Source organism: Rattus norvegicus, chromosome 2 (assembly GCF_021556685.1).
Source record: "Rattus norvegicus strain SHRSP/BbbUtx chromosome 2, alternate assembly SHRSP_T2T, whole genome shotgun sequence".
Classification (NCBI taxonomy): Eukaryota; Metazoa; Chordata; class Mammalia; order Rodentia; family Muridae; genus Rattus; species Rattus norvegicus.
The window spans coordinates 40,687,065-40,700,513 of NC_141535.1; the positions used below are offsets into that span (position 1 = coordinate 40,687,065).

The 13,449-nt window shown below is 44.8% G+C and overlaps 1 long non-coding RNA gene across 1 annotated transcript; it reads left to right on the plus strand.

Moving 5' to 3' along the window:
* The first annotated feature begins 1,121 nt into the window (after positions 1–1,121).
* Positions 1,122–9,616, plus strand: LOC102546727 (uncharacterized). The gene is made up of 3 exons (XR_015677787.1): positions 1,122–1,448; positions 2,348–2,496; positions 9,142–9,616. It is a non-coding gene; the product is annotated as an uncharacterized LOC102546727 (long non-coding RNA).
* The last annotated feature ends 3,833 nt before the right edge of the window (positions 9,617–13,449 follow it).

The window sequence follows — 13,449 nt, forward strand, 5'->3', positions numbered from 1 at the left end:
ATGAATGTGTTCCTCTGAGATGCTGCATGTATGATACTCAGTGATCAAGTCGCCACGTAGCCTCTAACGAAGCACTGGAAGGACATTCTGACTGGAAGGACATTCTGACTGGAAGGACATTCTGTTTAGCCACGGCTATGCCCTCAGCCACCCCAAAGCTGAAGAGCTTTAGATCACTTATCAAAATGTCCAACAGTTCTGTGGTCAGCTGACTTTTGTTCACTCAAGCCGTAGCCTCCCACTGTGGTGAGATGGTAGTTGCAGTTGGAGTCACCTGACACTCAACTGAGCTGGAAGCCCAAGGATGAGCACTGGCGCCAGCTGCCAGCTGGAGTTACTGTGTGTGTTCTCACTGGGTGGTTTGGGCTTTTATACTACTGGCAGCTCATTCCAAAGAGAGGGTGTTCTAGAAAGAAAACTGGTGTCATGTGTGGTCACCTTCTAGCTCCCAGAACCAGAGACCACATAATGCATGAATGACAGGAGATGCGATTCAGCAGGGGCCATCTTTGAAAATCATCACAGACAGGTATTAGTGAAGCTGGTCCTAGACCATAACTGATCTTGTATATGTGGGGTTTTTTATAACAGCTCCTCTCCCTTCAGCTTTCCCAAAGGTAAAATGTTAATGAGATCATATGTGAATTCTCTGATAAATTAATTAATGCCTTCTTATAAAGACTGCTATTATTATTGGCCTGCCTCATCATTTCCACCTGGGAGTCCACAGAAAACAGGCACAACAGTGCATGTATCTCGACAACAAAAACCACATTAAATTCATTGAAATAACACAGACATTCGAATTGAGCACAGATCAAATCCTATTACAAACAAATTGCATTAGGTTGTCTCCAAAAATCCAGTGGAACCAGATGTTTTCCGAGCTCTACTTTCTTCAAGCAAACACTCTATGTAAGCAACGTGCAGGACTGGAGCTGAACGAAAGAGCCCCTGAAACCTGCAGGGTGGGATTTAGGCCCATTTTCTTTTAGCCTTGAGTCCCAACACCTTAAAATCTAAAAAAGGTTTGCAAGGTTTGTATGTGTGAGATACCTGGGAAACAGTTATATTATAGAAGTTGCTTCTTCGTTCTCCCATTATGCTTCTCTTCCGTTCAGCAGGGATTGGATGCACTCACAGTGCAAGAGCCGGACCAACAGCTGGAAGCCTCGCCCACACCAATAACCTTTTGCACTGCAAGAGTAAATTCAAAATAGAGGAAGGGCTTCAAACTTCCCAAGCCTGTGTGGATGGCTGTTTGTTAGCTCCTTGTCACTGGGGCAACATACGTGAGAGAAGCCACTGACAAAAGGAAAGATCTCAGTTTTCGTGATTTCTGGTCCCTGGTCAGCTGGTTCCACTGCTGTGGACCTGAGGCAAAACTGAGACGTCGTGTAAGAGCATGGATGAGGAATGCTGCTCACCTCAGCACATCTGGAGATGAGGTGGGCGGAGTGGGTGAGGCCAGGGTTAAGATGCATCCTTTAAAAGCAGGCCCTCACCAACTTACTTCTCCCAGTCAAGCCACAGTTTCCAATACCTGCCAAAAGTCTATTCAGTCATGGATCCATCAATAGATGTAATCCACTGATTACATCATAGTCCTTAAGATCTAACTATCCCAGGATGCTGCTGTGAGAGGAAACCTTTGGTATCTGAGCCTTTCGAGGCATATTCAAACATAGCAATGAGTCATTTCCCCAAGTGAGGCTCTTGTTTTATTTTGTCTAAGTATATATTTTTCTTAATTATTTTCTACTTACACTTGCTTCGTAGTCCTAAGAGGTTAGGGTCACATCTATAAACACTATCCTATGTCATTATGCTTGCAGATGGCAAGACATCACCCAGTGAAAACATTCCTAGGAGTTATTCCAGTCCTTCCCTCCACCCATTGAACCTCTGCTAACCACTCAATCTTGTGTCAGATGGCACCGCTCTTTCCCAGTGAAGCTCAGAACATTCCAGCATTTCGCTTTGCCCCATAGACCATGCTTTCTTCCCTTCGGCCAATACACACATGGGCAGAAGAGAGAAGGTGCCCTTCCCCTCCCTCCCCTCTCTCTCCCTCTCTCTTTACAATAAGTGGCCAGACATGAATCTGCCTGTTCAAACAGGTTCCCAAAATATGCCACATCTAAAACTGGAGCTCCCCAAGACAGACACCATTTGTTCAAGCTATCTTCACATTACGTCCCTTGTGAATTCAGCCACTTTCTATCCCCATGTCTTTTTCCCCCATTACAGAATCCCAGTTCCTCCCCTCCCCCTTAATTCACTGCCAAATTAACCTCTTTTTTCCTACCAGAAGTCATTTAATTGACTGTTTCGTTTTGTCTCACAGTTAGACACCATATGTACTCCATTATTTGTGTTTGGGTTTTCTCTGATTTTTGTCTGAAATGAAGCAAGCACAGCCTGCGAATCTGCTGAAAGACTAAGATTCAGAGATACACACAGAAGGAGACAGAGTTGGGGACAGTACTTTCCCAGGTAGGCATAGTCTTTCCAGTCTCTCTTGTACTTACCCTGTCTACCCTAGTGGATTATCAGTGGATTATCAGTGGATTATCACAGGGCTCTGCTCAACACGAACACTCCATGTTAATGGCTGAAGGGCCAACGGTCCCAGACACCACTGGTCAGGCCAGAGGCTCCCTCTCTTTGAAAGAATGGCTCAAAGTGTTGAGTAGATGTACAAGACCCTATGGAGGTAAATGAAGATTCTAGACTTCCAAAACGTACCACACAGCTGCTACCCTTGGGTGCAGTGAGAAGTTTGCATTCTAAAATTGTTGCTTCACCTTCAACCACGTAGGAGATCTGAGTTTCATTCTAGATTTAAGATTGCCTATCTGTGTATCTGATGTAGGCCATGCACGCAGCTGCAGCACTACGGCAAAAACTAGGTAAGTTGTAATGAACAGAATTGCACTCCTCACACTTCTAGACACTGAGAAGTCCGCCGTCCATGGGCTGCTTTGGTGTCTAGTGAGAGCATGGTCTCCACTCCCAAGATGGTGTTACTATAGCCTCTGGAAGAGAGGAATGCCTCACAGGGCAGAAAAGCTAGAGAGGAAGGCCATGCTGTTGTTGATTAAAAAAAAACAATTATCTTATAGATTTACTTCCTTTTTATTTTACATGTATACATTTTGGCCTGCATGTTTGTATGTACACCAAATGTACATTTAGTGTCCATAGAGGTCGTAAGAAGGTGTTGGACATTTTGGAACTGGAGTTACCGATGGCTTTGGGTGACTAGGAATTGAACCTGGGTCCTCTCTGCAAGAGCAACAAGTGCTTTGAACCATGAGGCCGTCTCTCCAGCCCCATGAGCCGTGTTATTAAGGCATTAAATGTATCCATTAAGGTGGAGTTCCCATGGTCTCAGCACCTTATCCTAAAGCTATACCTCTATTACTATTGATGATTAAATTTCTCTTTCTTTGACATTTTATTTGTGTGTGTGTGTGTGTGTGTGTGTGTGTGTGTGTGTGTGTGTGTGTGTGTGTACATGTTTGTCCCTACCTTGGCATGCATGTTTGTAGACATCAGAGGACAACTATCAGTTGGCACCTTAACTCTTCCTCTCGGTCCTTTTGCCCTCCCCACAGCAATTCAATTTTATTATCAGTTTTGAAGAGGTCAGACACTCAGTCTAGAATACTGACTCACTTTTTCTCCTCTGCTTGGCTTAGAATGACTTTATCATGGGGTGTTGGCTTCAGAATCCTGAATAGAAGTGGTTAAGAGGCAGCTTACCCTGCTGGCTTGCCCCGGGAGAGCAATAGTTCATCTTGGCAACTGTTAATTTCCATAAAGAAAGCTTTCTCACTTTTTTAATCCATGTTTTCTTGAAGTACATTTGGCTTGTGAGACCCGCATTTACATGCATTTGGGGAGAAAAGGGTTGACAATCCTGCCTTTAATGTGACCTTTCGCTGAGATGTCTTTGTAACAGGGGAGAACAGTTGTGGGCCTTGAGTTACATTCCCAAATCCCTTCTACTGGCATGCCAAGGCCTCTGGAAGGTGTGCGTGGTCTTTGTGGTACCTATTTAGGAACGTTGGGCCTGCCCCGAACACAGCAGAGCCTCTGTATGCTAGTCTCAGACTGTGGCAAATGGTTCCCCTTTGACATTGTTGTTTTATTGATCGTGTTGTATGACACTAATTGCCCTTTCAGCTTTGTGCATTTTAATTACTTGCTTTTCCTCCTGTCTTTGAACCTCGGTGTGATGGGATCAGCAAGGGTGCAGCTAGAGTCATTCCAATAAGGGAACCAGTCCATTGCAATGCTGGCGAGGTGGCCCTCTTTATCTGGCCAGCTCCCAAATGAAAAGCAGTCTTAGGAAAGGAAAACTGAGCTCACGTTTTCTTGCTGGCTGTGGGGTGTGTGTAAGAAGAGCCCACTCAGCAAAGCCAGGAAGGAAGCGCACGTGTGCCAGAGACAGCAGCAACGTGGTTCTCTGCCTTTATCTGAGGCCCATCCAGAATGACAAGCAAATTAAAGCAAAGGCTGTCTGCTCTCCATGCTCGCAAAGGAGCCACCATGTTTGCAGAGCAATCTCCTTCTTTCCCTCTATTACTTTTTTTTTTTTGTCTTGTTGCTGTGGCAAAATAAGACCCCAAACCCATAGGACTGGGAAGGGCAAATTCGGGACTTGAACGTGCTTCTTATGACTGTAAGCGTTGTCCCTTCCAAGTCACATGTGTGCATGTGTGTGAATTTGAGTGTGTGTCTGTGTGGTGCATGCACGTGAGGGAGGTCAATGGCGGTTATTGCTCCTGCATCAGACACCTACCCAGTAGACTTGATGGGCTGGTCGCGGAGTCCCAGATCTGTATGTCTCAAATACCCAGTCTCACCTCTCCACTCCTGGGTTTTGTGCGGTTTCTGGGGATCAAACTCAGGTTCTCGTGTTTGTAATGTAAGCACTTTACCAATCGAGCCGCCATCCTGGGTCCTGAGCTACTTTTTAAAAAACAGGTTTCATCCACAACTGTTCTCTCTCTTTCTGTTTCATCAAGAATCCACACATGACTCCAATATTCGTTCCACAGTCATTTCCTCCCTTGAAACTGTTGTGAGGGATCCACCAAGAAAAGTTCCTTCGTGTGCACAGGTTCAAGCCGACAGAAAGTCTCCGTTAGGAGCACAGTGACTACTCTGCATGTTTGGGACCTGTGTGCAGTCCCAAGGCTTTTTCAGGGTGAGCTTCAAAGCACAGAAATCACACTCCGTGTCCACACAGTACAGCTAGCAAGAAGCAGTTAGCCAGAAGTAGAACTACAAAAGCCAAAAAAGCAAGGCTACCACAATAGAAACTTCCCCAAAACCGGGGACTCTGATGGATTAGGTCTTTGTTTTTGTTTTGACAGGTGGTGCTACTTACCTACTGGGTTCCAGAATCTGAATGGGGACTCCCATCATGGCCTTACTTGTGCTAGGGTCTGGGCACCTATGACAAAACACCACTTTAGAAACTGGTTTTCTTAGATAAATTTTTGGGAAGCCGACTCATTACACTGTGACTTGAGCACACATGTGTCCACACACAGAGACTGAGTATTTCAGTCTCTGGGGCTAAGGGCAGCTGAGGGAATCTCAGTAAGGCAGGTGTTTCAGGTCTTAGACCCATTGACAGCTTCTTACACACAGAGCTTGCTCTGAAATTTTGTAAGGCTTTTCCCCCCCTTGTAGATACCATGTATCTGGTATGTTTGGTGCATGTATTCTTTGTATGGTGTGAATGGTGATGTTGATGATGACTGCTCCCAGTTTACAGGTTAGGAGACTGAGGTCCAAAGCCTGTGCCTTTGTCCATGTTCAGAAGAAACTTATTTTACCCAAAGCCTGTATTTCCTTCCTTCCTTCCTTCCTTCCTTCCTTCCTTCCTTCCTTCCTTCCTTCCTTCCTCCCTCCGTTTCTTCCTACCTTTCTTTCCTTTTGATATTAATTCTTCGACATTAAGAGAACAACAACAAAAACATTCTAGATTCATCAGCACCCAGAATATCACGCTTAAAGTCACAAGTTGAAGCCTGGAACCTCAGACTCAAAAATAGTCAGGAGTTGCAGATTCAAATGTACAGGACTTTGGGCAAGGAACCTTCTTTGCCTCTCTGGGCTCCCATTGCCCAACTGTGTAAGGCTTTCTCCGAAGTCCCTTCTTATTCCGTGATTCTTGGAGCACACCTATGGGGACGGACGTATTCTTGTTCAGAATGGTTCTACCACCAGGAATCTTATGAAGCAATAAGACTCAATTCCCCGCAGCCACAGCATTCAGCATCCCCACTTCCCGAAAGCATATGGCACTGTGGATGTCTGCCAGGGCGCTCTGCGAGCGGAAGTGAGGAGCGCTCGAATGAGCAGCAGCAGCCAGCGTGTTGGGTTTGTCCCTCTTGTTCTCATGACTGCGAGTCAGCAGTGCTGTGCTCCCGCGTGGGAGTTGGAGCAGTTTGCCAATGATTTCCTGAACAGGCTCTCGGGCTTTGCACGAGTTTCCACTGTCTCCTTCCGCACTGCCCATCACCTACACTGTCTCCTGCCTAGACTTCCTTTTAGTGTTTCCTACTTCTCTGTGACTCCATATTTACTACACCACAGAGAAAAGTGTGGGAGAGAGAGGAGAGGAGAGGAGAGGGGAGGGGAGGGGAGGGGAGGGGAGGGGAGGGGAGGGGAGGGGAGGGGAGGGGGGGGGGAGGGGAGGGGAGGGGAGGGGAGGGGAGGGGGGAGGGGAGGGGAGGGGAGGGGAGGAGAGGAGAGGAGAGGAGAGGAGAGAGAGAGAGAGAGAGAGAGAGAGAGAGAGAGAGAGAGAGAGAGAGAGAATGTCAGTCTAGTGTGGCATACTGAACCCGTTTCGATGAGAGAACCCGTAGGAACCGTTGACCTGCCTCATGTGTACAGGGAAAGAGTCTATGGAGTGAGGAGGAAGAAAGAAAGTGGAGACATTTTTATTTTTAATTTTGTCAGCTTTTCTATTTATTCTCAGTCTTCTCCAACCCTGACCCAATTTTACCTATTATTATGAAGCTAAAGATCTTGCTGAGAAAGAGGAAGATGGAGAGAGAGGGCAGGGTTTATGGTAAATTAAGTTAATTTCATGAGCAATCATTTTGTGCAGGCCCCATCGGTATCCTGACGTTCAAGATACAAGCCTGCATTCCATTTCTAAAAGCCTAGGCTTTTGTTTGTTTGTTTTGGCTAGTAACTTTTTTTCTTCAAATCAGAGGACATTGTGTGGGCACAACATTGCTCTGTTGCCAGCCTGTGTTATCTCAGGCCAGAGGGAAGCCAAGCCCAGACACCATCCACGAAGTTGGTAGGAAGGCAAGGACGCGGCTCATGAGTGCCACTACATTCTGGATTGTCTCTTTCTCTGAAGGGGAGGGTGGGCCCATCTCAGGCTTTGCCAGTGTCACAAGGAGTTGGTCCAGCAGAAATTCCCTACCCAGAGCTTCATCAGAGAATGGGGTAAGGGAGATGGTCAAAACCTTGATCCGTGATGAAGTTCTAATCAACGTCGTAAATCTCAGATAGTCTTACCAGCTACAAATGACACTCAGCTCGGTAACACTTAATGGGCAAAGTAGCTCCGTTTTGTGTGTGTGTGTGTGTGTGTGTGTGTGTGTGTGTGTGTGTGTGTGTGTGTGTGTGTGTGTTCGAGGGATCGGGGTGCAGTAGAAAGGGTAACTTGCTCCAAATCTATGAAGCAGTGACCTACAGCACTGTGCCCATTACTAGTATAGTTACCTGCTATAGTGAGTCCAAGTAGAGTCCAAGGGACTCTCAAAATGCCGTGGCCATGGCCACAAGTTCCATAAATGATCCAATGGAGAGAAAAGGGAGCAGGGTTGGCTGTCACGTCACCTTGATTGCTCAAATACCGGCCTGCTTTCTTGTGTATCCTTAACTGGTGTTCGATCACTGAAATGAGTCTGCTCTCTGGTCCCCTTTGGTTTGACTTGGCAGCCGGTGTTTGGAAGGGAGTCCTGGAATGTGTGTCTATTATACAACTGTTTATATTTTGATAACGGAAGAATGTAGTGACAGAGGGAGGGGAAGAAACCAAAATGGAGGTGACCAGAAAAAGTGGAACGCGGCAGACTCCCTGAGGGGTGGGAGGGGCTGTAATTGAAATCGTAGCAAAGAAAACTTTTGAGAATCCTTGGCTTCTGAAGCTCAGCTGCTGTCCCAGGTGTCTGAGAAAAATATTTTGAAGATTTTTGTGACTTTCATGGAATATTTAATAAATGCACATTTTTAATATTACTATGTCCCATTTTAAGTTGAAAAGGGCTTATGAAGGCTTAATAGGATATTCGCTCCGAGTCAGGGGGGAAGGAGTGTGATAAAGATAGCGATTTACCTGAGATCTGAGACAGACCCCTGGGAAGGCACTTGACTGCTGTGTAGGATTAACCGTCCTCTGAAATCTCAAGTTCATCTGCATATGTGTTGGAGAGGCACCCAGCTCCTTTCTCTCCTCCATGGCTCTATTTGTTCAGGTTGCTGACACCAGACTCCCCGGCTATTGTCAGAATGGCACTTAAAGCCCATTCGAATTAGCTAGAACATCCTTTGAAATAGTCTTACCCTCATTTTTTTCTCAGAATGTGTACAATGAGGAAAATTCATTTCCTTCCTGTCGAGAAAAGTTAATGATAATTTTTCATTATATTAAAATATTACCCATTGTTATGACTTCAGTTTAATGTTCCAGAGTTTAGCTGTGCCAAGGCCGAGCCACCCAAGTGTTATTTTAGACTTCCTCAAAAAAGAAAAAAAAATGATGTTTAAGATGAGTTATTATTTAAAAAAAAAAAAGGCAAGTCACACCATTTGGGAAGAATTAGTAGGTAATTATATATTTTATTTTTTTTAAAAAATAACTTTTTAGCATGAAAAGCCCAAATTTTTAACAATGTTGACTCCAGAATATAATTATAAATGCCATGGCGAATCTCTGAACCAGAAATAAGAGCTTTCTCCTAAGATATAATAAACGCTTTACGTAGTGGGGCACCGGTTCCCTTTCAGTAGCAATGAAAGTAGAATTATAGGCTACTATTGTATTGTAATCCCTCAAGAAGTTTATTTATTTATTTTTAAATTTCTATAATCTCCCAGGGGTAATTTGTGTCTGAACAAGATATGGAAAGTTCTGGAAGGAGACGCACTGAAAGGACAAGCGTGGCTTCAGGAAACTTACAGTGCAGGATTCAGGCAGTGATTTGGCTGATACGAATTTCAGTCCTGTACTCCCGAAACAAAGAGAACAAGCTGGGATCCTATCAAAGAGCGAAGTGCTTGCTGGGAGAAAGGAGAACAGCCTGATGCCCTCCAGCAGCTAATGGATGCAGGACCTCCACATCCATCCCCTCCTGGACCAGTGTGCCTGGGCCACAGGCTGGAGGTTCAAACAATACAAACTTCCTTCTCTCAGCTTTGAAGGTTGAAATCCATGATCAAGGTGCTGGCAGGATTGGTCTCCGAAGCCTCTGTGCCTGGCCAATGGATCATCTGTCACATCTAGCTGTCTCTATGCTTGGTATCTGTGTGCCCTGGAGTTTCTCTTTGCCACAAAGACACCAACTATATCAGGTTAACGTCTACTCATTGTCTCAATCTAACCTAATCACCTTCCCAGCAAACTCTATACCCGAACCGGACAGCCTCATCTCTGCCCATATAAGCTCCTTTAACCTTAGTTATATTTTTACAGACACATGATCTGAGCCACTGCAGTTTGGCCCTTAACATGAGTATAGAGGACATACTCTAGACACACCCACCGTTTTCCCAATGCTGCTTTAATATGTAAGAAAGAGCAGGTGATATATCCGTGGTACATAGATGTGGGCCGTCTCTTAGGCTTAACTTGAAGGAAGAGTTACAGGATATAAGAGCTATCTACCTAGAGATGTTTCAGGCACTGAAAATTGTAAGAAACTAGTTTGATTTTGGCTGAACTGTCTTTTAAATGGTGCAGCGAAAGCTTCAGCTGTGCTTTCAATGGAGAGAAGTACAGGTAGCTGCCTGTATCTAATCTGGGCTGGGTTAAAAAAAAATGTGACTCTCAGCCTCTTGTTCCACCCATCCTTTTCTGCGTTTTCGCTTTTTTAACACAAATGCTATTTGCTCTGTCATTTTATTCCAATCCTTTTCAATAAAAAATATTTAATTAGGAGACTATTAAAACACAAATGCTATCATATATGACGACAATGCCATTCCCATGCCTTGGAAATGAGTACCAATTTCACACTTTAAACCCAATTCAAATTGTCCTCATTTCAAAAAAAAATTATAATTGATTACATGAAGCAGGCATCTAGACAAGATCAGTATTGCAGTTGGCTGTTAGTAGATCATTTGTTGTGGGAAAATGGTGTTTTCCAGAGACATCCGATTAGCCTGTCCTGTAAGGTTGGGATTTTATTTGTTTACTTGGGAACGGTTCCAATTACTAAAATAAATTCATGTTCTGATGGATTATGATAGAATTGCGGGTTTATTTAGCCTTGAGGACTGCACATTGGCCTGGTGAGTGGCCAGCCTTACCACAGAGAGAATTAAACTAGCCTTTTCTCTGGCTTCTCCATTTCTATGTCATTGGAGTAGAGTCTAAAATGTTTCCCCTCATCCTAAGTAACATTTCTAATACAAAACACAAGTAATAGACAAGCTCCCTGAGTTCTGTTACTCAGTTCATGCACACGTGGCCTGGGTTTTAGCTGTCCTCTCCACCCATCTTTAAGACATCTAGTCTCAAAGCCAGTTCCACCACCCCTCAAGGCCCCCATCCTTTCTTTGAGTCTTCCAGGATCAGTTTCCTCATGGACTCCATACACCTGTGATCACAAGAATTGCCTGTTTCATATACATCAACTGGACACAAAACTCGGTTGCTTGGGTGGCTTTCACAAGCTGTCACAACCATTCGGTATCTCGTGAGCTTTGTCACTTTTAGTACCAGGAGGAGAGCCAGTGAGATGATTGTGGTGGGAAAAGGTCACTTGCTATACAAACCTAAAGACCAGACTTCAAGTCCCAAAACACATAGTAGAAGGAGCAAGGTGTCTCCCAAAAGTTGTCCTCTGGCCCTCATACCAAGTATCCTATGCACATGCATGCACGCACACACATAACGATACACTTAATAAAACGGGGGCTGATATGTGGGTCATGACCTTTCACCTCTGGCTGGTCTCTGGCTCCCATGCTTTCTAATCCACTTCCTTCCATTCTCTTTTCAATCCCTCTTCTTGTCTCGTTCAGAATAATTTCTAGCTTAGTCTTGGGTCTCATGCTACACTGCAGATGGCTTGCTAAAATCTTTCCCGTCCTCGTATATTTCAGGGCTTGCCTTCAGATGAGTTTTGAAGAATGAGTTCTTCTCCACCTTCTTAGAAGTAGACATTGACCAGCTCCTACTTCCAATCCAGCTATCATGCCCCCCTTTACCCTCCTGTCCTGTGCTGCGGCGATCTCCTCAGATGCTGCTCTCTGACTGAGCAGGGCGCTAGAAATGCTGTCTGCCTGGTACTTCTGACACAGTTCAGAAAATAGTATCAGAGTGAGGAAGGATGTCCCGTACTCCTAATGGCTTTTACATCTTGTTGAAGCAACACACCCCGAGTATTGACGTTCCCAGTTTTACCTGTGTGCAGCTCTCGAAAGCCCCACTGCAAACCTACAACAGAGATCAAACTTCTTAATCCTGGCCCTTTGGTGAAGCAAAATTTCTCCACTTCGCAAATTCCCGGGGCCAAGGAGTTCTCTATTGCAACAGAAAAGACAAACAAACAAAACAACAACAACAAAAACCCCAATTCTCTGAATAATTGTGCCTCACCCAATTCGGCATGGCACAAAGGCTAACTGGACTCTGGTTCTCTTTGGACTTGGTTTCAGGAAGATGTGCAGTCATACCAGTGATGTTGTCTGCCAGGAACTGCAGAAACCATCAATGTGAGACTCAGTTCTAGTCCCCCGTATCTTGAATCTGCTTATAAACTCTTGTTTCTCTCCTAGATATGTTTACAGTTGTGTGTGTGTGTGTGTGTGTGTGTGTGTGTGTGTGTGTGTGTGTGTGTGTGTGTGTGTGTGTTATATGGGTTTGGACATGTTCATGTGTTGGTGTTTATACCACTGTGTATACCAGGAGTAGACATCAGGTCTCTTTCTCAACCCTTTCTGTACTGATTTTTTTTTTTAAAGAAAGGATCTTAAACTGAACCTGGGTCTCACTGACTGGCTAGACCAGGATCTCTCTCCATCTCCCCAGTACTGAGATTACAGGCACATGCTACACCAGTGAGCTCAGCTTTTTCTGTAGACCCTGGTGGGTCTAGCACTTGGGCCTTCATGCTTATGTGGCAAGCAGTTTCCTGAGGGAGCTATCTTCCCGGGCCTGGCCAGGGGTCTTTATGTCTCTCCTCCTCCATGCTCCTGTCACTTCCCTCCGCTTCCAGTCATTTTAAATGTGCTTGTCTCCCGAGGACTCAAACACCAGCTGCTAGTCCACCATCTGAAGAAAGCTCTCCATACAAGCGAGAGTATTGCCTGTGAGTGTGAATGCTCTTAAGCTCTGTAGTATTTTCAACTCATCCAAACTGCCTAGCATAGACAAACGCTCCTCGTGGAATGGATGTGTGCATGTAACAATTCTGGCAAGACGTCTTCAGTCGATAGCTCCTGGCACTCAGTCCTTGAAATTAAAGTATCACGACATCTTAATTCCCTCCGCTCTAAGCCTTGGAGTTGGTCAATTTTGCTATACACCTACAGTCGGCCCATGCATCCTCTGGGTCCGTTTGCAAAGGGTATTCTAATGGCTGTAATATTTGAATCGCTCTGCATTTCCTGTGTACCCACCTCATTATCTTAACGGAATCTGTATGTCCTTTGTTTGGAGACCTGCATACTGTAAAGGCTATTACAGCTTACACTGGAGTGAAAATAGTAGATTTACGAGCTGTCTTCCAGTTCTTGTCTGCCCTCTCCTAAGGCCGCAACCCTGGAAAATCAGTCACCGAAACCTGTTTTGGTGTCAAGTCTGAAATTCTGCTTTCTACGAACATTTCATCATGAAACCTTGGAAATAAGCACACAGAGGTTTTTGCTCCTGACATACCCCAGAAGGTCACATGCTCTAATTCAGCTTAAAGGGACACTAATCATATTCAGTGTGTGAGCGGGGAGGCTTACAGTTGGAGATGACACCATCATTTGCATAGGATGTAAAAATGAAGGACCATTAATTTTATAGCATTAATTGAAGAGCAGAAGTGTTAGACCTCTATAATTATCTCCAGTGAATACATTTCAAAGACATCTCTGCAAATGAGGCTTGTGCGAGCGAATGTGTGAGGACACAGACACAAAGAGCAGAAAGAAGCCTCCACTTTGTCCTCCTTCAAGATGCATAGATTA